General features: G+C 45.3%; 1 protein-coding gene and 1 pseudogene across 4 annotated transcripts in view; both read left to right on the forward strand.

Annotated features, from left to right (window-relative positions):
• Positions 1–24,073, forward strand: part of bcar1 (BCAR1 scaffold protein, Cas family member) — a 159,211-nt gene that overhangs the window by 86,110 nt on the left and 49,028 nt on the right. The gene's annotated exons all lie outside the window — the stretch shown is intronic.
• LOC147258424 (uncharacterized) lies at positions 17,253–18,442 on the forward strand (annotated as a pseudogene).

The following is a 24,073-nucleotide window of genomic DNA, read 5'->3' on the forward strand; positions in this document are numbered from 1 at the left end:
CTGGAACCTTCTTGCTGTGAGGTGGCAGTTCTAACCACTGCAGCATCAGCATTCCTTACACCGAAAACATTTTGGGATTTCGAGAAAATATAAGCTATAAGCTAAATATATGCTCTCCTGCAAGTCAATGTAAATCAGCCCATGATTTGATCTCTGATTCAAAAAACATGATATTCATGCACTCCTGCACTTTTCTTTGTTCTCTGGTGGTTAAAGTCAGAAGAAGTGCTGAGGACATATTGAGCAGTCATTTATTAGAGTATAATTTGATTTGTCTTGAACCAATTTCAAATTAAAGTTGTTTATGGAACACTATGGCTTTATACAAGCGCATGTAGTCTGCAGTAAAAACCCTACTGTTTTGAAATATAATGATCTTGTGAAGAGAATCTGGAATCAGTTCACCACATCACCACCAGCTCCCCCCCCTTTCCAAAGTGTATAAACACATTGTTCAGAGTTTTTGCTCAAGTGCATTCTGATGCTGTCATGGTGTAACAAGTTATTAAAGAGTATATACTGTCATTTTTAATACTGTCAGTGACAAAGATGCTCTTTTTCTGTTAAACTAATGTATTATAGTGCTTAGCAGGCACTCTGAGAGGGTAGGCTGTGCTGCGCAATCTCCTGGTGGGATAGAATGCAGGTACAGGAGGACACGTAAAGAAAAGTATGTGCTTGCCCGTGTCTGGGATTATTTTTGCCTAAATTGATTAAGGCAAATATTTTGAATGAGGAGTTGAAGAAGCCATCTATATCAAACCGGACAACCATTCCTGAACAGAGGAGGCGGCCTTCATCATTACTTGTCCCCCTCCACTGTCCTGAACACCCTCCCCAGGAAACTTGTTACCCATCCACACTTGCATGAATAGATACCGGTTGTGTTTACCCACAAACCCAGCACATAGCACCACACCTCAGAGATGGTGAGTCTGGAGTCGTGGGGAAAGATGGTGTTTTCGAGATAGAAATATAGGCACTACTTTAACTTCATCAAGGTTAAAGGTAAGAAATGTACATGTTGAGTGTATGTTATATCGTCCCAGAGTGAAAGCAAAGAGGCTGTCAATGTCCAATGTAAGCAACTCCAATTTAATGAAGCACCTCTCGACGGCAAACACTTCTGCTAAACTAGTGGCCAGTAACACCGTTGACACCACGAATGGTGATAGCAATCCAGGTGCTGTTCACGTGAGCTCCGCTAACAAAGAAGGACACAGAGCCACGCCGTCCAAGCAGCCAAAGTTGGATTTTTCTGCCCTGTTTCACAAAAAACTTGTGACACAGACAGACCTTAAGGAACTGATAGGCTGTTTTGTTGTTGAAAACATGCTGCCGTTGTCAACTGCTGATTCAGACTCCTTCAGAGCCCTCATAGGCAAAATACAGAGGAGAGGAGGAGTAGCTCTGCTGTGCAGAAAGACATTCTCTAAATAAATAAATCCAAATTCTTTGACACTTTTAAACTTAAAAGAAAAAAGAGTAACGCAATAGTTACTCTCCCTGGTAACTAGTTACTTTCATAGTGGAGTAACTCAGTTACTAACAGTTACTTTTTGGGAGACATAACTAATAACTATAATTACTTTTTCAAAGTAATGTGCCCAACACTGAGTATGATGCACTGTTGCTTTAAGTTGACTTCATATGATTATAGATGGTTAGAGAACAGTGAAGGTTCTCCTGCTCCTTACAGTGTATCTCTCTCCTTTTTTTTTTGTTTACCTCAGTTTTATAGAAGAGTAAGCAGAGGAACAACAAGCTATGAATCATGGATGTTTTTGCCTTGCTGCTCATTGTAGAATCATAGTCAACACTGCCAGCTTAGCTGCAACGCTACAGATTTATTGGCATGCTCACCACAAGCACTGAGATGACTGACACACCTGTGGTTATGTAGTTAATAAAACACAACCTTATTAATACTTCTCATAATGCTTTGCTTCGTGTCAGTTTTCAGCTTCTGTGTTGTGAATATTACATAATGAAGGCAGCAGTTCTTCATTATCAATATGAAGAATAAATACTGTTTCATTTACATTCTCTCTCTCTCTCGCTCTATCTTTCTCCCTCTCTCTTTTCATGTTAACCACCTTACTAAAACACTAACAAATTTATTTTTAACTTTAAGCAAAACCTCAGAAATTATGTTTTACATTTTTAGTCCAATATCAATAAGAATGGCCTCCCTCTCTTGTTTCACTGCTGAAAAACTTGAGCCTGGTTCAAAGTGTGCACCTCTAAATATAATGTATATTATTATATATTGACAGAAAGTTTTTCTTCCATGTAAAAGGATTGATAAATCACTGCTCCAGCGGTTGGATAAGAATGTTCCAACATACAGTAGTTAGCTCCATGAAAACCAGTAGGACAAGATGATTGAGCTATTTGGAATGTTCTGAATGAAAAGAACACATGATCAGATTTTCCCGCATCAGTTTAAAAAGTGAGGTCAACTGTTAACTGCAGCCACTAATTCCATGTGAACTGAAACAAATGTGTTCAGATAACCAATGCTGCAGCTTTCCCTATCCAATTTCTCTCATGCGAATGGAGCCCTAAAATTACAGTAACTAGAACTGTGATAGTCCAAATGGATCAAAACGATGAAGCTAGTTGGGGTTTTTAAACACTGCACACCATGTAAAATGATGTTGTCATGAAAATTACTGTATCCAGTTATCAAGTGTGAGTGTGTCTGGCTGCCACTAGGGTTGTCTGTCAAAAGGTTAAGCAGCAAAAGGCAACGCCCGTTGGAATGTGTCCTGTGCCTTAGGCAGCACAATACCTACTGATGTTGTGCTGTTTGTCACAGCCTACAGGCTGGAATTCCTCAATAGGGATCATTTCAGCCTTACCCAACATGTTGCGTTTCCACAGAGTGGGGGCAGCTTTTACTGTATGCAGAAGTTTAAAATGAAAGGTCTGTTTACATGGCTTTCAGGAAGGATTATTGCTCCTCTCACCGAAGAAGAGGGGCCTGGATGAGCCAAAAATGTTCAAACATTTTTGGGGCCTCACAGCTCTTTTCTTTCCAATCAACAAAGATACTGTATTACTATGGTGTCATAGAAGTGGTGTTATTATTATTATTATTATTAATGATCCTTGGAGTAATAACAATTTACTCATAGGATCAACAAATGATTTCTGATTCTTGTACTGTAACTCAGCTGATGGCTGAATGAATGGAAGTGCTTTTTTTTGCAAAGCTATTCTGAGTCAGAATCAGAAAAGGCTACAAACGAGAAATTACTTGTGTTATTGTTGCAAGCAAGTTAAAAAAAATAATATACATATATAATGAAAAAAAATGTCTATATATGATTTGTGATTGTAATTGATTATTTGATTATGTAGCACTAACTGTGTTGTGTGATGTTGTATGTTTGTCCCAAAAAAAAAGGGGGGGGGGGGGGCGACACTTCTTCTGCCACTGCAGTACCTGTGACCAAATCACAACTGAAGCACTTTTGCGCTTCCTATGGGCTTTTCCTTAATTAAGTCTAAATTCTTGCTTGTGTTGTACGTTGCTTTTGACAAACGCGTTTGCTAAATGAAATTGTAGAATTGTAGAATTTCAAAAATATATAACAATATAAATATATGCACACAGAGTCCAAGCTGAGTGTTAAGGTAACGCATAGTTTTATTGATTTAATGCCAATGTGTCAATGCAGAGGTGGAGTTTGAAGAGTGTCAGGGGTGTTTCAGACCTTGTTGATAATGCTGGTAGCAGATGGGGGGGGGGGGTATTATGGTGCGAGGTTTTGGTCCAGATGGACCGTAGCCTAAGGAGGAGATGAGATGAAAGAAGCCAGAAAGGATCAAATCATCTGGAGCAAGGTAATTGTGATATTTATTCTTCAAAAGTGAACAAATCTTTTATTGGTCATGTGCCATTGTAGCTGTAGTGGAAATCACAGAAACAAAGCGGAATATTAACAATTGACTTGAAGCAGCCTTATGTAGTTCTGCTTATAGCCTTAATGCTTTGATTAATATAGTTTCTGATCATTAGTCTGGACCCACAGTAGTTGTGTGTGTTTTACTCTGTTGCTTTTTTTTTTACCAGTTGCTTTTATAGAGACCCCATGACAGAGCTGTAAAAATTATACAAAAAATTATGCAAGGTTGCAGTTCAAAATAATAATAAAAAAAAACACACAGAAAAGTCAAACTACATACCAATTCCAAAAATGTACCAAGGAAAACTTAGTTTAACTGATAAAAGGAGGATGAGATGGATGGGTCAGAATGCTCCGTACATGACTCGAGTTGTGTTGAGTTGGAATTGTAGTGTGGTGGTGGAGAGTACTACTTAAAACCGGGGTGCAGGAGCTGCGATCGGAGAAACAGGGTCCCACAGAAGTGAGCCCTGTTTCCTCATCTTCTGCTAAAAGTCCCTTATCACGTGACTTAACATGTTCATTTGCTCAGCCTGCTGCAGTCTCTTCCTCCCATATTTGACCTGAGTCTTATCCCATGTAAGGCTGTGCTCCTGTGGTTGCTGGGCCAACTTTTCCAGCACCAGCCAGTCTTTTACCGTCCTTGTAACAGTGCAATGAATTTTGTCCTCAGCTCTTGGTTCCTGGAGCTCTTGGACCTCGCAGTCTTCTCAGTTGTGCTCATTTTATTGTAAAGCTGAATGCTTGTTACCTGGACACCGTTTAGCTGGTAAACATATGCTGGTATGTCCAAAATGAAATACTGTTTTTCTTCTGAGATTTGTTATATTTCTGCAGTAGCAGAAATATAACAAACCTTATCCACTGGCCCAAGCTATCCCATTTACACAGACATTGCTCCATCCTGTCTCCCCTTCGACCGGCAACTATGCACTCCTCTATTTATGAAACACTGCCTGACATGCTAAGACAAGAGAAGAGGATAAATGCTGGTCCGAGGGAGGTAGAGAGAAAAAGAGAGAGGATAGCAGTGGAATGAGTAGAGCTGAGGAAAAAAAGAGAAAAAAAACACCAAAGGACATAGAGGACTTGCACATACTTTATATGTTTGTCTCTCAGTTTTATGCTGAAATGAAAAAAAAGGTGTGTGTCTGTGGGGGGGGGGGTGGATTCAAAAGACAGGCCTCAGCTTGCATCAAATTACACATTGAAAGACACACACAAACATACCTTTAACATGTAGACCCATAGAAACACAAAGGCTGGTACAGAGCATTATCTGGAAGTGCTTGAGGATCTTTCCAATCTGAAAAGTGTATTTCTTTCACTGAGGACGAAAGAAGGGATGAGGCAGAAGAGACTTATGGAGAAGAGGAGGTTTAAGCCGTGTCTCCCCTCTCTCATCATGGGGAACGTGAGGTCCCTGGCGAATAAGTTGGACGAGCTGACAGCGCTAGGTGGAGTAAGATGGAGTATCTTGAATGTAGTTTAATGTGCTTTACTGAAACATGGCTGCACCAGGATATTCCTAATGACAACATCTCCATTGAGAGCTTCCAAGTGGTACGGGCCGACAGATATTGCACCAAGAGCAGTGAGCGCAAAGGCGGGGGGGGGGGGGGGGCTTGCCGTTCTAGTTCACAACCGATGGTGCAGTCCCACTCACGTCACTATCAAGGAGCATATTTGTGGCCCAGACGTTGAACTGTGTGCTGTTGGACTTCGTCTGCTCAGGGAATTCTCGCACTTCGTAATTGTGGCAGTTTATGTTCTCCCCACGGCAAACCCGACGTTGGCAACCGACATCATTCACTCTGTAATAGCCCGATTACAGACTCAACACCCGAGTGCAATCATTGTCATCTTGGTGACTTCAACCACATCACCATGGACACACCACTCCCCACATTTACACAGTTTGTGAGCTGACCCACCTGAGAGGAGAGGACCATCGACTTGCTGTATGCAAACATTAAGGATGCATACACCTCCTTTCCCCTCCCCTCCCCTCCCCCCACTTGGAAGGTCAGATCACAACTTGCTTCACTTCAGCTGATGTTTGCCCTTGGTGAAAAAGCAGCCTATGACCACGAGGACCATAAGGAGATGTCTGTGTTGACACCATCATCCCACCAGAGACCATCCTTTGCTACACAAACAACAAGCCGTGGGTAACAAGGACATCAAGGTCACACTGAATAAAAAGAAGAGGGCTTTCAGCGCTGGCAATAGAGAGGAGATGCGAATGATACAGAGGGAGCCGAAAACAGATCAAGGAGGCCAAAGATAGGTATAGGAAGAAAATGGACTGGACACTCCAGCAGAACAACATGAGAGAGGTCTGGAGTTTGAGGACCATCACTGGTTTCAGACTAACCAACAGAGGAGTTGATGGCAGTGTGGACTGGGCGAGCGAACTGAATCTGTTTTTTTAACCTTCACCCTCTCACAGCCCATCGTCTGCCTCATCTGCCTGTTGCAACCCCCCTCATACCTCCTCCCTGGGCCCCCATGCTCACTGCTCTCTCCAACATCACACCTCCACCCCTCCCCCACCTGCCACCTCCACACTGAGCATCACACCTTATCATGTAAGAAGACAGCTGAAGAAACTCCACTCAGGCAAGTCTGCAGGTCCAGATGGGGTGGTCCCAAGGGTCCTCAAAACCTGTGCCCCCCAGCTATGTGGAGTGCTTCACTATGTCTTCAGCTTGAGCCTGAGTCTTCAGAAGGTCCCTGTGCTGTGAAAGATGTCATGCCTTGTTCCTGTGCCGAAGATGCCGCATCCCAGTGGCTCCAAGGATTACAGACCTGTGGCACTGACATCACACATCATGAAGACCCTGGAGAGACTCATCCTAGGTCAGCTCCAGCCCATGGTCAGACAGCGATTGGACCCCCTCCAGTTCGCCTACCAGCCCAGACTCGGAGTTGAGGATGCCATCATCTGTCTGCTCGACCGTGTCTATGCTCACATGGACAAGCCTGTGAGTATTGTGAGGATCATGTTTTTTGATTTCTCCAGTGCTTTCAACTCTGTCAGGCCAGCTCTACTGAGTGAGTAACCGACTGTGATGCAGATGGATACCCCCCTTGTGTCCTGGATTGTGGATTACCTGACAGGCAGAACACAGTATGTATGCCTGCAGCACTGTAGGTCAGACAGGCTAATCTGCAACACTGGGGCTCCCCAGGGGACCATCCTCTCTCCCTTCCTCTTCACCTTGTACACCATGGACTTCAGCTACTGCAACAAGACCTGTCACCAGTGTGGCGATGGTGGAGGACTATGAGTACTAAGGCTTGTACTTGGACAATATACTGGCCTGGACTAAAAACACAAACACACTCTGTAAGAAGGGCCAAAGTTGCCTCTATTTTCGGAGGTGGCTGAGGTCCTTCAACATCTTTCGAACAATGCTGCGGATATTTTATGAGTCTGTGGTGGCCAGTGCCATTCTCTATGCTGTTGTGTGCTGGGGCAGCAGACTTAAGGTGAGGGACGCTGACAAACTTAATAAACTTATCCGCAAAGCCATGTTGTAGGAGGGGAACTGGATGCCCTGACAGCAGTGTCAGAGAGGAGAATATTGTCCAAGATTAAGACCATTTTGGACAACACTTCACATCCTCTCGATCACATGCTGGCCAGCAGTCAAAGAACTTTCAGCCAGAGACTCATACCCCCAAGTTGCAGCACTGAGTGCCACAGGAAATCATTCCTACCGGTGGCTATCGCACTGTTTAACTCCTCCCTCGAAGATGCAGTCCATCATATAGAGTTGTTTTCCTTGGTTAGATTGTGCAATACAAATATCCCGTTCAGTGTAAAAATGTAGATATGTATGAAAGATATCTCCTTATATTCTTGATTTTCTATTTTTTCTTTATTGTATATTGATTTTTACAGTGAAATGGAGCACTGCAATCCAACAATTTCCCAGAAGGGATTATTAAAGGATTTCTGATTCTGATTCTGATTATGAAGTGTGCCTTTTGTTCGAGCTTTCTTATCAGAATTTTTCAGTGCTCTCAATCCAGTGCTCACAACACAATCAGTGTGACCAGTAGACAACATTTTATACAAGAGAATAGAGGCTACATTCAAAATGACTTTTTGTAAATATTAACAAATTTTGAAATCAGGTTATTCGTTATGAATTGTTACAAATACTTCCCATGACAACAGTTTTTCAAATCATCCATATCTCTAAAGGCACTCTGGTTCTTCTCACAGACAAAAAAAAGTCTGTCCTGTTCCGGAGATGCCAGTTTACCCTCCTTCAGTCTTTTTTGCCGGCAAAAAAGCTGGATACTCCGCAACAGCAATTCGTAGGTCTTTAAGTCTGAAAAACGGCTTAAGAAAGCTCGGTGATATGATGATGTCCTTACACTTCTGCAATTCAGTTCTTCTCAGCTAGCTCTTCTTTTCTCTGTTCAGACTCATGTATTTAGGGTTAGCCACATTAACTCCAGGCTGTAAAGGGGACTGGGTGTCAGGAAAGTCTGTTTGATTCAGTGCAGAAGAGCTAGAGGATGGATAGAGCAGATGAATGACAGTGGAGGAGAGGAACAGCAGACACAAATTGTGCTTGCTGTAGAAATGGATGAAGGGGAAGTTGGAGACACATGGGGAGTGCTATTAAGTGCATTTTTTTTCCTGTTTGGCTTTCTGCTCTGTGTACACACACAAATGCATACACACTCACACACATAAAAGCTCTAGTGGCAGGCAAATATTTGTCCCGAGGGGTCAAATTGGAGGCAGAGAACAAAGAGCATAAAGCTACACTTGCATGGATGAGGTATTGGTCGATTCTGTGCTCGCTTCACCAGCTGTTCCCATTACTTCCTCCTCAGCAAACACCTCTTTCTGTCTTCCCTCACTGCTTGGAGCTGGTGGGAATTGTGAATTCCAAGAGAATTTGTCTCTACATAAGGCAAAAAAGTAGATTATTCATAGATTCATAGACCTTTTATAGATTGTTTTATTAACTGGCACATTAAGGCAGTTGACATACTCATATAGCTAAGCAAAAGTCAAACCAATAAGCCCTTCAACTAGAATGCTTGGTTCATCCAGACTAATCAGCAGGAATCAGCAGACAAGTGTCCTTTGTCTGTACTCTCCAAAACCGTTACAAATCATCATTTTGCGATAAGGATATATAATGGACTGATGTTTCATCATGTGACAGTGCTATGGTTCTAACACGGTTGGGTTTGGAGTAGCAATAACAGTAAATGCCTCTGATACAGATTAAAAGCAGGACGGGTGACAGCGTATTCATGTTTACAATTAAGTTATGTCTAAATTACTTTGACAAATAATGTCATGGAAGACATGAACATTCACATTGACAACAAGACACAGTCAAATGACTTTCTGGCAGTCCTCTTTTGACCTCAAACTGGCTCCTTCTCCCACTCACAAAGTTGGTAAAGTCCTTGACTTGGTACTGACTCGTAACTGCTCCACAGCAGATGTGAGTTACCCCACTACACCTTTCATGCCATTTCTTGGTACAATTCTCTGCCACTTTTTCGCAAAAGCAGGCACCCCCGCAGATGTTTTTTTTTCTGCAGAAACCTGAAGTCCCTCAGAGCAACACGACTGTCGGACAAGGTGTGCGTTATTATGTAACATTTTTGTTCCTCTCCTGCATCCTCTTTGGACAAATTCTGCCCCCTGGTGTCTAAACCAGCCAAGAAAAATCCACTAAGTCCATGGCTCTTTTAAGTTCTGAGAGAACAAAGATCAGGACTCTGGGCAGCAGAAAGAAAGTGGCATAAATCCCAACAACCCACTCATTTGACGACCTACAAAAAAAACTTGCATCCTTCACTTCCTGCCTACAGTCTGCAAAGCAAGCATTTTATCAGAGCAAGGTCTGTGCTGCTTTCAACACAAGAAAACTGTTTATGGTGTTTGACACCTTACTCTCTCCTCCAGCCGCTCAGCCCTCCAATGCACGATCGACGAAAACCTTCCTTTCAACAGGCAGGAACATTGAGCAGATCCAGGCTCAATTGGGACGGCCCTCTACTTTGACCGGTTGAAGCTTCTGGTCTGTCCTCTGTCCTACTGCTGCTGGATTTGTCAGCTCCCTTTGACACTGTGAACCTTCAAATTCTCCTCTCCATGGCATCACAACTGAAGATTTCATTGCTGCCCCAGTGGAGAGATGACTCTGGTGGCTGCTGGATGAACTGAGGGCCTCATACAGCGCGACAGTTCTCTGGGTCAGTCTGGGATCCAACTGACCTAGAGACCTGCTGCTGAACTCAGCAACTCAGATCCGTTCTATCAAGACCTACCTTACAGGTAGATCCTTCAGAGTGTCATGGCGGAGAGAAGTGTCTGAATCACATGGCTTATCGACAGGGGTACCCCAGAGGTCAGTACTTGGTCCCCTACTCTTCTACTTATGCACCACCTCACTTGATGCTATAATCTGCTCACATGGCTTCTCCAACCACTGGTATGCTGATGACACTCACCTTTTCCTGTCTTTTCCACCTGAAGACACAACTGTCTCAGCTCAGATATTGGTATGTCTGGCTGATATCTCCACATGGATGAAGGAATGCCACCTTCTAATAAATCTGTCCTAAACTGAGCTCATTGTCTTTCCAGTTCCTCAATTCAATCACAGATCAGTGTTCTGCTCGATTCAAATCATTTGTGCCAGAAATCTGGGTATCATAATTGATGACTAGCTGACCTTTAAGGTACTAAGGCCCTGTGCATGCCTGGTATTAGGATCTGTCCTGATGTGATACAATCACATGTCATCAGCTCCCCTTAATTTGTTCACACTTGGCAATAAAATCTTTCTCCACTTGGTCCTCCTGTGATCGTATCTCACCCGTGTGTGGGGTATGCAAATAACACATTCGATACCTACACTTTCAATGTTTTTTTTTTCCAGTATGATTACTTGTCCCATTGGCCTGCAGTTTAGTCATTACCAGTGACACAGCTGTGTATGTCACTCAGAACCTGGGGGAATGAAACACGTTTATGTGTCGCTGCAGATCGTGTTGATCAACTCATCTAATCTATCTGGCACTGACATTTTTAATACTAAATGTATTACTGTTTTGTTTTGTCTAATATTTATGTTTGCACACCAAAAGAAAGCTGATTGCTGAGAAATCATCATCAATAACAGTGCAAGCGGTGCAGCCAGCAATATTTTTCACGTTTATCAGTTGGACATTAAAAGCAGAAATGAGAGAATTCACAACGATGCTTGTCCCTAACAAACAAATCCACTACAGTTGTTTATTGTAGCCATAATAATATCTCTCTATAAGCTTTTCACGTAATCAGATGTAATAATATGCTCCTGTTCACAGACTCAGCGATGGTGTTTCTGCTTAAAGAAATTACATCAACTGATGAGGCAGTTCTTCAGAATGGCCAAGGACCCATTCAAGATTCATATGAATACACTGCTGAATAAATGCAGACACCGCCTCCGAATTTGGTTTCAGTGATCAGATCTTAGGACCCATTCAGGATGCACTGAGTGTGTGCACATCTGATATTAGGCTGACCATTTGTAAGTGGATCACTCAGGATGCATCTTAACACCAGGTTTGTCCAAGACTGTCATTGTACTGACCAGTTTCCAGGTGTGAATGTCTAACTGTGTGAAAGTGATCAGGACACTACTGTAATAGAGTGCATTGCAAGCAGTTTGCTTTCAGTAAATAAAAAGTTAATAAAGAACTGACTGATAAATAATTGAAGTACAACAGACATATATTTTGTGGTAATATTTCACTAATAAAATGGTGACCTGTTCAGACCTAAGCTTCCATTTGACCACTGTTAGCGATGATAAAACAAAGTTCTATGCTTAACACTTTTGATGCATTTGTTTTGTTTCATAACGCATGCTTAGTAGGATATGCAGTTGTATTTCAAATGGTGGCATATCTACATTTGCTTGACTATTTATTTATTTATTTATTTATTTATTTATTTATTTATTTATTTATTTATTTATTTATTTATAACCTGTCCTGTTCAGTAGCTGAGGCAAGCAGCATCAGTGTTCCTGGTGCCTTGTTGTACTGAAGCAGTTTTATTCTGCATAGGAGGAATCTGATAAACTCCTCCTATTGCCATTTATGTTTAACTTTATTAGGAATGGTGTTGGTTCATTGATGAAGCTACTGGACTGAGGCTCAGGAGTGGACAGGAAGAGAGAACAGGGACAGGACAGTAAAGACAAGGGGGAGGGGGGAGACAAAAAACAACAGCAATAGCAGAAAACAACAACAAAAAAACAAATAAAGAAAAAGTAACAACAAAAGAAAAAGAAAGAAAAAAAACCCCAATGGTTGCAGAATTTCTGGTGCAGGCTTACCATTTGGTTTAATATAATTTTAAGATAAATGTCTGAGTGTGTGTTTATGGGTCAGTTGTGCGCTCCATGCGTGTATGTGTGTATAAGCGTGTGTACGTGTATGTGTGTGTGCTACGGTTTGTCTTGGATGCTGTGCGTAGCTGGCTGTAGCTGATGTGGGGGGGCCAGGACATCGCACCCCCAGTCCAGGATGGCAGGTAGGTCAGGACCAGGTCACCAGAGCACCCCGAAACCCCCAGGACACGGGGAGCCCCAGGCTACCCCTCCTCCAGGAAACAGCCACAGGCCCAACCCATGCCAGGACCCATAGGAAAGCATAGGAGCAGCAACCCCCACCCGGAAGCAACCCACAGAGAGACGGGGCAGAGATGACCCCGGTCTCGCCGGGCACTCCCCCCCCCCCCCCCCCCCCCCACAGCATGAGCAGAGCCCAGGGGCACAGGGCCCCCCCAGCCCGAGACCCGACCAGAGCCTCCCAAGGGGTCCGCCAGCGGCGAGGCCGACACCCACCCACACCCCACACCCAGGCGGGGCAGCCACAGCCCACCACAACGACCAGGCCCACCGCCCCCGAACAGAGCTATCCCCCCCCCCCCAACCCTCGATCCCCATCCCCTCTACTCATCCCCTGTTCTCCCCCTCCCCCCAGAGCAGGAGGGCTTCAGTCTATAGGGCACCACCAGCCAGCCAGCCGGGACCCCCTACTCCCCGGAAAGGTCCAGCCCACCCGCTGGGGTGAGCCGAAGGCACGCACGCCCAGGACCGCCACCCCCGGATAAAACAATCATACTCTCATCTTCCTCCATACAGGGGCTGAGAACACCATAGATGCTGATATGGTCCAGGGCACCTCAGACTTAGTGAAACCACCAGCAAGCGATCCACCGCACAACAGCAGGGCCCGCGACCAACCCCAGCCCAACCACTATGCCGGGAGGAGGGCCACCCCCCCTAAGAGCACTGGCCAGGCCCCCAGGCCTGCAATGGTGCAGTTAGCAAAGGAGGCAGCACTAGACCCACTCCCCGCCCTAGCTGCCCCCCCCCCATCCCAACATGGGTGCAGGGTGCGTGTTGTGCATGGGAATGTAGATGTGATGATGTGGATGATTAGAATGTGGTTAAAATTGGCGGAGGCACCCAGGGCATGGGAGCCCCGCCGGTTGCAGACGGCAGAGTCTCCCAGTACATCCTCATGCACTCCCCCAAGCCTTAAATGTCTACGATGTGATTAAAATTGGGGGGTCCAGCCCCTCAAGGCCTAGTGATACATAAGATGTGATGTGATGGGACAGAGAGGCAATGAGAAGGGCTAAGGAATGGGCCAGACCTGCAGGGGGCCAGCTTCCAGACTGGCGCCGCTGACCACCCTGTCACCACTGCAACCAGCCGACAGGGAGTCTAGCCTCCCTGGTTCAGGGGTCAGATGGGAGCACCAAGAAGCTGCTTGACAATTTAAACAGCTCGAATTCCCTGGGTCTTTAGAGGTCTGTTAAACTTCATTGAGAGATTAAAAAAAAAGAACAACAATCCATGCTTTGGGCATTAACACATGGGAAAAACAAGCCAAAACTATTAGCAGTTTAATGTAGTCACAAAGAATCCCTGGAATTTTAATATTGCAACCTTCTGGTTTCATTGTTTTTCTTTCATCCTCTGTTGTCTCCCTGATGAGCCACATTGAAGTTTTGGTGACACTCAGTTTTCTAGCAATGGTTGCCATGGCTTACCATGGCTTGTTGCTTCAGGGATTTATCCCAGGGGGTCTGCATAATGTGATTACCCCTTTCATGGGTTCTCATATCTTCTTCTTCTTTCTTCTCTGGCCTATTGAGAGTGGATGGAAAATGTCTGCTTCATGACTTTCTCGTGCTGATTAGCAAATGAAGAGAACATTGCAGCCACACAGACCTGACTGGGCTGTTTAAACTGAGGCATCAGCATTCCGTGAGCCTCACATCTAGTACCTTCATTGGCATCGTATAAACCAATTAAACCCCAAAGGTTAACAAGAGCTAACCAGAGCTATTTTGTTGTAAACACAAGTTGTCTTATAAAATCAGGGGAAAAAAACCTCCTCAGCCTATCTTTTTAAAAAAAAAAAAAGCCAATCACATATTTATGAGAGCTGCAATGGTAGTTTTCAAAAAAGCTGCTGTGATAAGGACACATTGATCTGAGCTCATGTCTTGACACTGAGTTGTGGGAGACAACCGAGCATTTTCCAGATTCTAATTTGTTGAGTTTGTTTTAGCTTGCTGAAGGCTTTGATTCAGCTAAGAACTGAAAGATAGTGAGGGCCTAGTCAGTGTGACTCGCAGACCTCAGGGTCAAGTCACTGACTCATTGTCCACTCAGGGATCACTGTGAGTCATTCTAATTGCACTTCCTGTTTCTCTGGATGGAAGAATCAACTGCAGAGTGGAACTTCTGTATTCTGAATAATACTATTCTATGTGCCTTAGTGGGGACTTTGCCCTGTAGGACAGAAAAAGACTCCTAGTTTGACTTCAGGAGGTGTGTTAATCTCTGTATCTATAGAAAAGTCAGAAAGTGAGCAGATTATAGGAACATTTAGGGTTGTGTAACAATATCAAATACTCAGTGCAATGATGCCTCGGTATTAAGTCCATTATGCTAAATTCATTGCGATATTTTTGAAAAGGAAATGAAGGGAATAGGCATTTATTAAACAATAAAATGATATTGAACATTACAATATGTGCAATTAAGTGCCACAGACATCTTTTATAGAAGTAAACAATTGTACCAGCTGGAGTGTATAATCACAAAGTCACAGGATCATGAAGGATTTTAGGTTTGGTTTGAGTGTTTTTACTAACCGTCTTAAACTTTTGTTGTCCATCCTTGTGATTTGCCAAGTGGCTCGTCATATTCCTTGTGTTACTTGTCATGTCAGTGCAGTCCGTCAATGTCTGTGTGTTGTCTTTTCTGTCAGCCACAGTTTCCCCCATCTCATTTCCTAACATGGGGATCCAAAATGCTTCCACACATCTGATTGGAGCATGTGCAACTTGAGAACCTTTGCCACGCTGTTCTCGCTCAACACTGGTAGCATCCGTCTTCTTCTTCTTCTTCTTCCTCTGCTGTGTCTTCTTCTTCTTTATTATGGCAGATGTCAACTACTGTTGAGGTGCATTACCAAAATGTACTATGTTGGACCGTGGTCCAGATTTTAATCCCCACAAACCAAGTCATAACAAACAAAGGAGAAGAATCCTTAATTTCTGCTTTACTGATGGTAACTTTGTTCCCTCTTCACACTGGTTTGCCCCACTGCCGAAGAAAAAAACTACGCCGGTACCTATTGTATATTGAGAAACTTTTGCCAATGCAGTACTGTGAAACTGACAATACCATCACACTGCTAGTGGACACAAATTAGGGAACATTGTGTTAAAGGGTCTAGTGTGTTATCCTCTGTTCAAACAGGAGGGAAACATCAGACAACTTTATTTTTGCCCTTGGAGGTACACTACACTGGTTGGACTCATTATTAAAAAACACAGTAATATTCAATCTGAACAAACATAAAGTAACTGCTACTTTTTGTTTTACCCTTTCCCACTGAAAATCGCGGGTCAACACGGGTTTTTGGACCCGCGCTTGCTCGGCATTAGGGGGCATTCAAGCTTCCAGAAGGCCTGGGTCTGAACTCCGGCTGTGAGAGCTGCGTGCCTGTGTTTTTCTCTCCCGTACGTCATCGCGCTGACAATGTCATCTTTTCACATAAACATGCGCCGGAACACTGAGAAGTAAACAAACGTTAACATAGACGTCACTGAGTTGAATGTTAGCGTTGTCGTTGTGTGCACTGCAATGTTGTCTCTTTTGCGAAGCATACAAACTCAGCACAGATTGGAAACTGTGAGCGCTAATATTGCGAAGGAGGATGGCGTTTTTGGCTAGTCTGGAAAGGAGCCGAAGAAGCTACAGGGGAAGCCTGACAGGCGGCACAGTGACAAAATCAGGATGTGACAGGAAGGTCGCGTAAAACCTGAGATGTGGGTTGCCTTTTTCACACTGCAGGCGAACCGAGCCATGAAACACCCGGGTCGCTTGTCGAGTTGGTCGATGCATGTTGAAATGCTGAGTCGACCCTTTCAGAGCGCCAAAAAACCCGTGTTGACCCAGGTTGTTAGTGCAGTGTGGAAGGGGCTTTAGAGAAGTACAACCATGATGCAGAAGTTCTTTTCTTCTAGATATTTCTAAGTTTTCTGTCCTGTGACTCTTTGTGCAGGCCTCTCTCTTGCTGCAACTACTCAGTTCCTTGTTATCCAACTTATTTTTTCACATTTTTGTGGAATTAAACAAACACTAGAAATATTAAACATAAGAAACAGTGGCACTTTAGATGGCAGTAGACTCCTTACAGAGTACTGATAGCTAGCTAGATAGAACTTTACTGATCCCACAATGGGGAAATTTGTGTGTTACCACAGCTCAATTCCAAGAAGGGAAGAAACAGCGATTAAAATACATCAAAGAAAGAGAAGAAGAACATTATATACAAAGTTACATATGTACAAAACACGAGAAACAAGACACCAAAATATTAATGGTTTGCAATTATGGGTGGAGGGTTGTAGGTATTTAGATACATAATAAATAAATGTGTGCATCAGCTGTAGGTGTGTGTATATGTACTATTAATATGTGCGTTGGGGGGGTGCACTGTGTGTGCATAAGTGTCTACAGTGTCCTCCTCTACCTGCCTTGCAGTAAGTGTGTGACCTCACTTCCTGTTTGTGCATTGCTGAACATAGTGCTTTGCTTCGTTGCGCTAGCTAAAGTGTGATCATCTCCGCTAATTCCTTATTCGTTGACTAATTACCTGCCCAAACTACATATCTATTTGCTTTATTTGGCCGAAGTTTAAAGACCATCTGTCTTGTGGCGACAGTCTTTCTTTCTGTAAACTTTCCACTCGAAGCTGGCAATGGCTTTCCCCTCTCGCTCTCCTCTCTCCTGCTCATTGTGCCACATGTTCAGCCTCCTTTAGTGATGCGGATAAGTGCATTAAATGTAGTTTGTTTGTAGCGTTGGAAGCGAGGCTTAGCGAGGTTGAATTGGACCTGTGGCGGCTCTGCACCAATGGATCCAAAGAATTAGCCGCTAGAGCTAGCCAGTCCCCATTAGGTGGGGCGGACCGTCTTAGCTTAGCCCTGACTAGCGCTCCCCCGGCAGCTCCCGAGCACCTGGTAAACCAGGGCGGCTGGGTGACTGTCTGAAGGAAGTATAGTCCGAAGCAGAAGCCTGCTGTCAGTGACCAACCACCAATTCACGTGTCGAATAGGTTCTTCCCACTTGGCAACACACCCGCCGAGAAAACTACACTGGTAACTGGAAGTTCCATTCTCAGAAACGTGAAATTAGCGACACCGGCAACCATAGTCAAGTGCATTCCAGGGGCCAGAGCGGGCAACGTCGAGTCACATTTAAAACTACTGGCTAAAAGTAAACATAAATATGGTAAAATTGTTGTTCACGTCAGCGGTAATGACATCCGACTACGCCAGTCGGAGGTCACAAAAATTTATATTGAGTCAGTGTGTACATTTGCAAAAATGATGTCGGACTCTGTCGTGTTCTCTGGTTCCCTGCCGAACCGGACCAACGACGACATGTTTAGCCGCATGTCATCGTTCAACCACTAGCTGTCAAGGTGGTGTCCAGCAAACCAAGTGGGCTTCATAGATAATTGGAAAACTTTCTGGGGGAGACCTGGTCTGATTAGGAGGGACGGCATCCATCCCACTTTGGACATCTGGAGAAATATTGCCCAGTTTATAATAGAACCAAAACCCTGACAACCCAGAGTTGGTTAGGGTTAGGGTTAGCAACCCAGCATTCCTGTTTCCCTGGGCAGCAAAGATTTCATGGACTCCTTTAATGACAAAATTGTCCTTATTCGAGAGAAAATTCACCTCCTGTCATCAGCTGACAACATGGCACCTATCACCTCAGAAGCCTTAGAGGCAGCTATAGAACCAGACATACACTTTGACAGTTTTTCTACTGTTAGCCTTCATGAGCTCAGTTCAATAATTTCCTCCTCTAAACCATCCACCTGTCTTCTGTCTTGGGACCCCATCCAAACTAAGCTGCTTAAGGACTCTCTACCCTCGTTAGCACCTCCCTCTTAGATATGATCAATGTGTTGCTGTTATCTGGTTACGTCCCACAGTCCTTTAAAGTGGCAGTAATTAGACCCCTTCTCAAAAAAGCAACCCTGGATCCAGAAGTTTTGGCCAACTACAGACCAATATCAAATCTTCCTTTTCTCTCCTAAATTCTGGAGAAAGCAGTTGCTAAACAGCTCTGTGACTTTCTCCACAGCAACAGCCTTTTAGAGGATTTCCAGTCAGGTTTCAGGATTCATCATAGCACAGAAACAGCACTAGTCAAAGTTACCAATGACCTGCTACTAGCATCAGATGAGGGACTTGTCTCTGTGTTGGTCCTATTAGATCTTAGTGCAGCTTTTGATACCATTGAACACCATATCCTTCGACAGAGACTGGAACATGTCATTGGCATGAAAGGAATTGCACTAAACTGGTTCAGGTCATATTTACTAGGTCAGTCTCAGTTGGTACTAACTAATGATAACTCCTCGGAAACCACTGTAGTCACGTATGGTGTTCCACAAGGGTCTGTGTTTGGACCAATCCTCTTAACCCTTTATCTGCTTCCTCTCGGTCACGTTATTAGGAAACACTCAATTAATTTTCACTGTTATGCTGACGACACACAGCTGTACTTTTCAATGCATCCTCATGAAATAAATCAGCTGACTAAACTGGAGGCCTGTCTAAAGGAGATAAAAACTTGGATGACCCATAATTTCCTTCTATTAAACTCTGATAAAACTGAAGTCATTGTCCTGGGCCCAAAAAACCAGCACGACCGTAAGGAACCTAGGAGTTCTTTTCGATCAGGATCTGTCCTTTAATGCCCACATTAAGCAAATTTCTAAGACTGTTTTCTTTTATTTACAAAACATTGCTAAGATCAGACACATCCTGTCTCAAAAAGATGCAGAAAAACTAGTCCATGCCTTTGTCACTTTGAGGCTGGATTACTGCAATTCCCTCCTATCAGGCTGCACCAGTAGGTCCCCAAAGACTCTCTAGCTGGTCCAGAATGCTACTGCCCACGTGTTGACGAGAACTATTAGAAGACCATGTCTCTTCTGTACTGGCTTCTCTGCATTGGCTCCCTGTCAAATTTAGAATGGAATTCAAAATTCTCCTTCTAACATCCAAAATCCTCAACAGTCAGGCTCCTTTATATCTGACAGAGCTCATAGTCCCCTATTATCCAGGTAGAACCCTTCGCTCCCAGGATGCAGGGTTACTTGTGGTTCCTAGAGTTTCTAAAACTAGATTGGGAGCCAGAGCCTTCAGCTATCAGGCTCCTCTCCTGTGTAACCGTCTCCCACTTTCGGTCCAGGATGCAGACACCCTCTCGACCTTAAAGAGTAGACTTAAGACCTTCCTTTTTCATCAGGCTTATAGTTAGGGCTGTTTAGGCTAGCCCTTAGATATGCTGCTATAGGCTTAGGCTGCTGGGGGATCTCCCATGGTACACTGGGCTTCTCTCTCCTCCTCTCTTCCCTCTCTGTCCTCCTATATGTGTCATACATAAATCATACTCATACGTATTACTAACGCGTCTTCTTTTCCAGAGCCTTCGTGCTCCCCTCATCCCAAATCCCAGGTGCTGCTGGTGGAGGCTGCAGACCTGAAGAGGCTCAAGCTGCCACCCATAGCACCACCTGCTACGTCCCCGTCCGTCCATCAGTCTCTTCCCTTTCTCTCTCTCTTTATCTCTGTCCCACTCTTTCCTTCTGCATATCTGTCTTCCTCCATTATCTGTTTTTGTCTCTGCCCCGCTCTCCTGCTCTCTTTCCCCCCAACCGGTCAAAGCAGAAGGCTGTCCCCATTGAGCCTGGGTCTGCTCAACATTCCTGCCTGTTAAAAGGAAGGTTTTCGTCGCCGCTGTTGCATGATGTGCTTGCTCATGGATAATTGTTGGGTGTAAATTCATTGAAGGAGTGTGGTGCAAGACCTGCTCTACCTGTAAAGTGTCATGAGATATCTTTTGTTGTGATTTGGCGCTATACAAATAAAATTGACTTGACTACAGTGGGGGAAGGTGACGGAGGAGTTAAAGTGTCAGAGTGACTCTCAGCTTTATGAAGTGTTGAAGAGTCTCACTGCTGTTAGGATGAATGACCTGCGAAAGTGCTCCTTCCTGCAGAGAGGATGTTTCAGTCTGACTGAAGGAGCTGCTCAACGCAACCAAGATCTCATGCAGAGGGCGATGGGGTTGTCTATGATGGATGTCAGCTTTGCTAACATCCTCCTCTCACCCACCACAACCACAGAGTCTAGGGGACATCTTAGCATGGAGCTAGACCTCCGCACCAGTTTGTCGATCCTGTTTCTGTCTCTGATGGTGCATCTGCCCCCCCAGCAGGCTACTGATAGAGGATGGCGGATGCAACAACAGAGTCATAAAAAGTTTTCAGCAGAGTCCTGCAGACTCTGAAAGATCTCAGTCTCCTCAACAGGTGGAGTCGACTCTGGCCCCTTTTGTACAGGACATCAGTGTTAGTGGACCAGTCCAGTTTGTTATTGAGGTGAACGCCCAGGTTCTTGTACGAGTCCACTGTCTCGAAATCTTTTCCCCGGATGTTCACCAGTGTAATAGGGGGTGACTTCCTCCTTAAGTCTATCACCATCTCCTTCACCTTGCTGGCTTTGATCTGCAGGGCACTGACCTCACACCAGTTGACAAAGTCCCGAATGACCCCCCTGTATTCCTGGTCGTTCCTGTCCGATACGCATCCGATGATGGCCGTATCCTCCGAGAACTTCTGTAGGTGGCAGTGGTGCGAGTTGTATCTGAAGTCTGAAGTGTACAGACTGAATTGAAAGGGTGAGAGGACTGTGCCCTGCAGCGCCCCAGTGCTGCAGACTACCACATCAGGCACACAGTCCTGGAGCCTCACGTACTGTGGTCTGTTGGTGTGGTAGTCAGTGGTCTGTGTGGTCAGCTGCTCGTCCACTCCAGCTGCCTCCAGCTTCCCTCTCAGCAGTGCAGGCTGGATGGTCTTGAAGGCACTGGACAAGTCAAAGAACATGACCCTCACAGTGCTCCCCACCTGCTCCAGGTGTGAGAGGGATCGGTGTAGCAGGTAGATGACTGCGTCTTCCACCCCAATGCTGGGCCGGTAAGCAAACTGCAGGGGATCCAACGCTGAGCTCACTAGTGGGCGGAGGTGGTGCAGGATGAGCCTCTCCATGGCCTTCATCAGGTGCAAATTCAGGGCCTCAGGTCTGAAGTGGTTTGGCACTGGAACCACGCAGGAAGTCTTCCACAGTTCAGGAACCCTCTCCAGACTCAGGCTGAGGTTGTAGATGTGACCACCAGACAGAGCTGGTCTGCACAGTTTCTGAGCAGTCTGGTGCTGATTCCATCCAGACCTGCTGCCTTCCTGGTTTTCGTCCCTCACCTGATCAGGGTTAAGTAGAGGCTGAGCTGGACTGGGGGAGGGGATGCGGCTGGCTTTGTTGTGGGTGGATATGTGTGCGGATGTGTGGATGGGGGTGAAACAAGGTGATGTGAGGAGAGTGCAGGTAGCGATAGCACTGCACCAGGAGAGGGGAGGGGGGGCAGCATGTGGAGGGAGGTTGATGGAAGCTGTGGGGTGGGGGAGGTGTTAAGTGGCATGGTGTCAAATCTGTTGAAAAACAGGTTCAGGTCGTTTGCCCACCCCTGGTCAGCAGAGGCTGTGGGTCCTCCATTGTCCTCAAAGTGGCCAGTGATTTTGTTCATGTTCCTCCAGACTTCTTGGACTTTGCTCTGCTGAAGCTGTTCCTCCATCTTCCTCCTGAAACTCTCCTTACCCCCCCCCCCCGATCTTATGTTTAAGATCCTTTTGCACCCTTCTCAGCTCAACTTTGTTTCCAGATCTGAAAGTCCTCTTTTCATTCAGCAGGGCCTTCAGCTCTGGGGGTCACCCATGGTTTATTGTTGGAGAAACACCGCACCTTCTTGGTTGGCACAGTGTTCTCTACACAGAAATTAATGTAGTCTGTTATGCAGTTGGTGCATTCAAAGCAGTCTCTCAGGGCCTCACTGCAGTCCTCAGACCACATCCTTATCACCTTCTTGGTGGTGGTGGTGGTGGGGGGGGGGGGGTTTCCCTCTTCACCACGGGGGTGTAGGTGGGGTGAAGGATGTCCAGGTTGTGATCTGAGTGGCCAAGCGAAGGGAGGGGTGATGAGCTGTAAGCCTCCTTTGTGTTGGCAAACAGCAAGTCCAATGTTTTATCGTCCCTTGTGTGGCAGTTAACATACTGGGTGAAGTTGGGGAGAGTGGTGGAGAGCGAGGCATGGTTGAAATCCCCAGAGATAATGATAAGGGACTGTGGATGTGCTGTCTGCAGCTGAGAGGCGGTGGTGTGAATGTCCTCGCAGGCTGCCGTAGCATCAGCTGAGGGCAGGATGTAAACAGTCTACACAATAACATGTGAAAACTCCCGAGCCAGGTGGTATGGCCGAACGCTAACTGTTAACAGTTCAATGTCGTTGGTAAACCACTGCTCCATCACAGTGATGTGTCCTGGGTTACACCATCTCCCATTCATGTACATTGGCAGTCCCTCACCTCTCCTCTTACCGCTCTCACTCACTCTCCAGTCCGCTCTCACCAGTTGAAAGCCATCCAAAGTTATGACGGAGGGATGTGTGGTCCGTGAGCCAAGTCTCAGTGAACAGCTGGAGGCTACTCTGCTGGTACTCCCACTGTAGTCTGCGGCATCAGTTCTTCCATCTTGTTGTGTAAAGGTCTTACTTTACCCATGAGAATAGATGGAATGCTCGGTTTGTACCGCCTCCTCCTTTCACGGTACATCGCTCCAGGTCTGCAGCCCCTTCTCCGACACCATAATTCCTTGGCAATATCGAGTCATTTCTCCAGGAGTATCCTCCTGTTGCTCCACACTATCAGCTGATCCCGGCTGTAAACAAAGGGGCAGCTCACAGGTTCCGCAGATGTGGTGGTGAGAAGTCCCACAAAGAGTAGAAGACATGCTGCTACTCTTACTAAAATTAGCAGGTCCATAGTAATAACTAAGACAAACAATAACACGATCCAGAGAGTCGTGAAAAGAACTTAAAACAGAAAAAAAACGCAAGAAAACCAAGAGATAGACTGGGAGCTGTGGCAACAGGCTGCCTACTGTGGCACCATCATCTTGTAACAAGAGAGTCTACTTCCATTTACAGTTCCGGTGGCAAACATGCCTCCATCAATTGAGGATTTTTCCTCAATTCTTGAATGCTGAGATAAGAGTAGCCAGTTAAGTGGCTTAGCACAATTCCATCCATTCATCCATTTTCTCCTTCCCCACTTGAGAGGTGACATTCCACATACTCAAAGACAGCTTCTCTAGCCAAGGATTGTACCGCCAAGGTCTCCGCTCTCAGCTGCCACCCATCTCGCATAGCACCCGACCCCTTTGGTCTGTCCCATTGGTATTGAGCCCATTGGAGGGGGGACCCATGTTGCCTCTTCAGGCTGTGCATGGCCAGGCCCCATGGATGCAGGCCTGGCAACTAAATGCTCGACACCAAGTCCCGCCTCCAGGCTTGGCTCAAGAGGCGGGCCCCGGTGACCTGCATCCGGGCGATGGAAAACTTGGACCCAAATAGTGTTTCTTCATTGGGGTCTTTTGAGCTTGACTTT

This window comes from Aulostomus chinensis, chromosome 7, assembly GCF_037954235.1.
Source record: "Aulostomus chinensis isolate RoL2024-O1b breed Wild chromosome 7, RoL_Achi_v1.0, whole genome shotgun sequence".
NCBI classification, from domain to species: domain Eukaryota; kingdom Metazoa; phylum Chordata; class Actinopteri; order Syngnathiformes; family Aulostomidae; genus Aulostomus; species Aulostomus chinensis.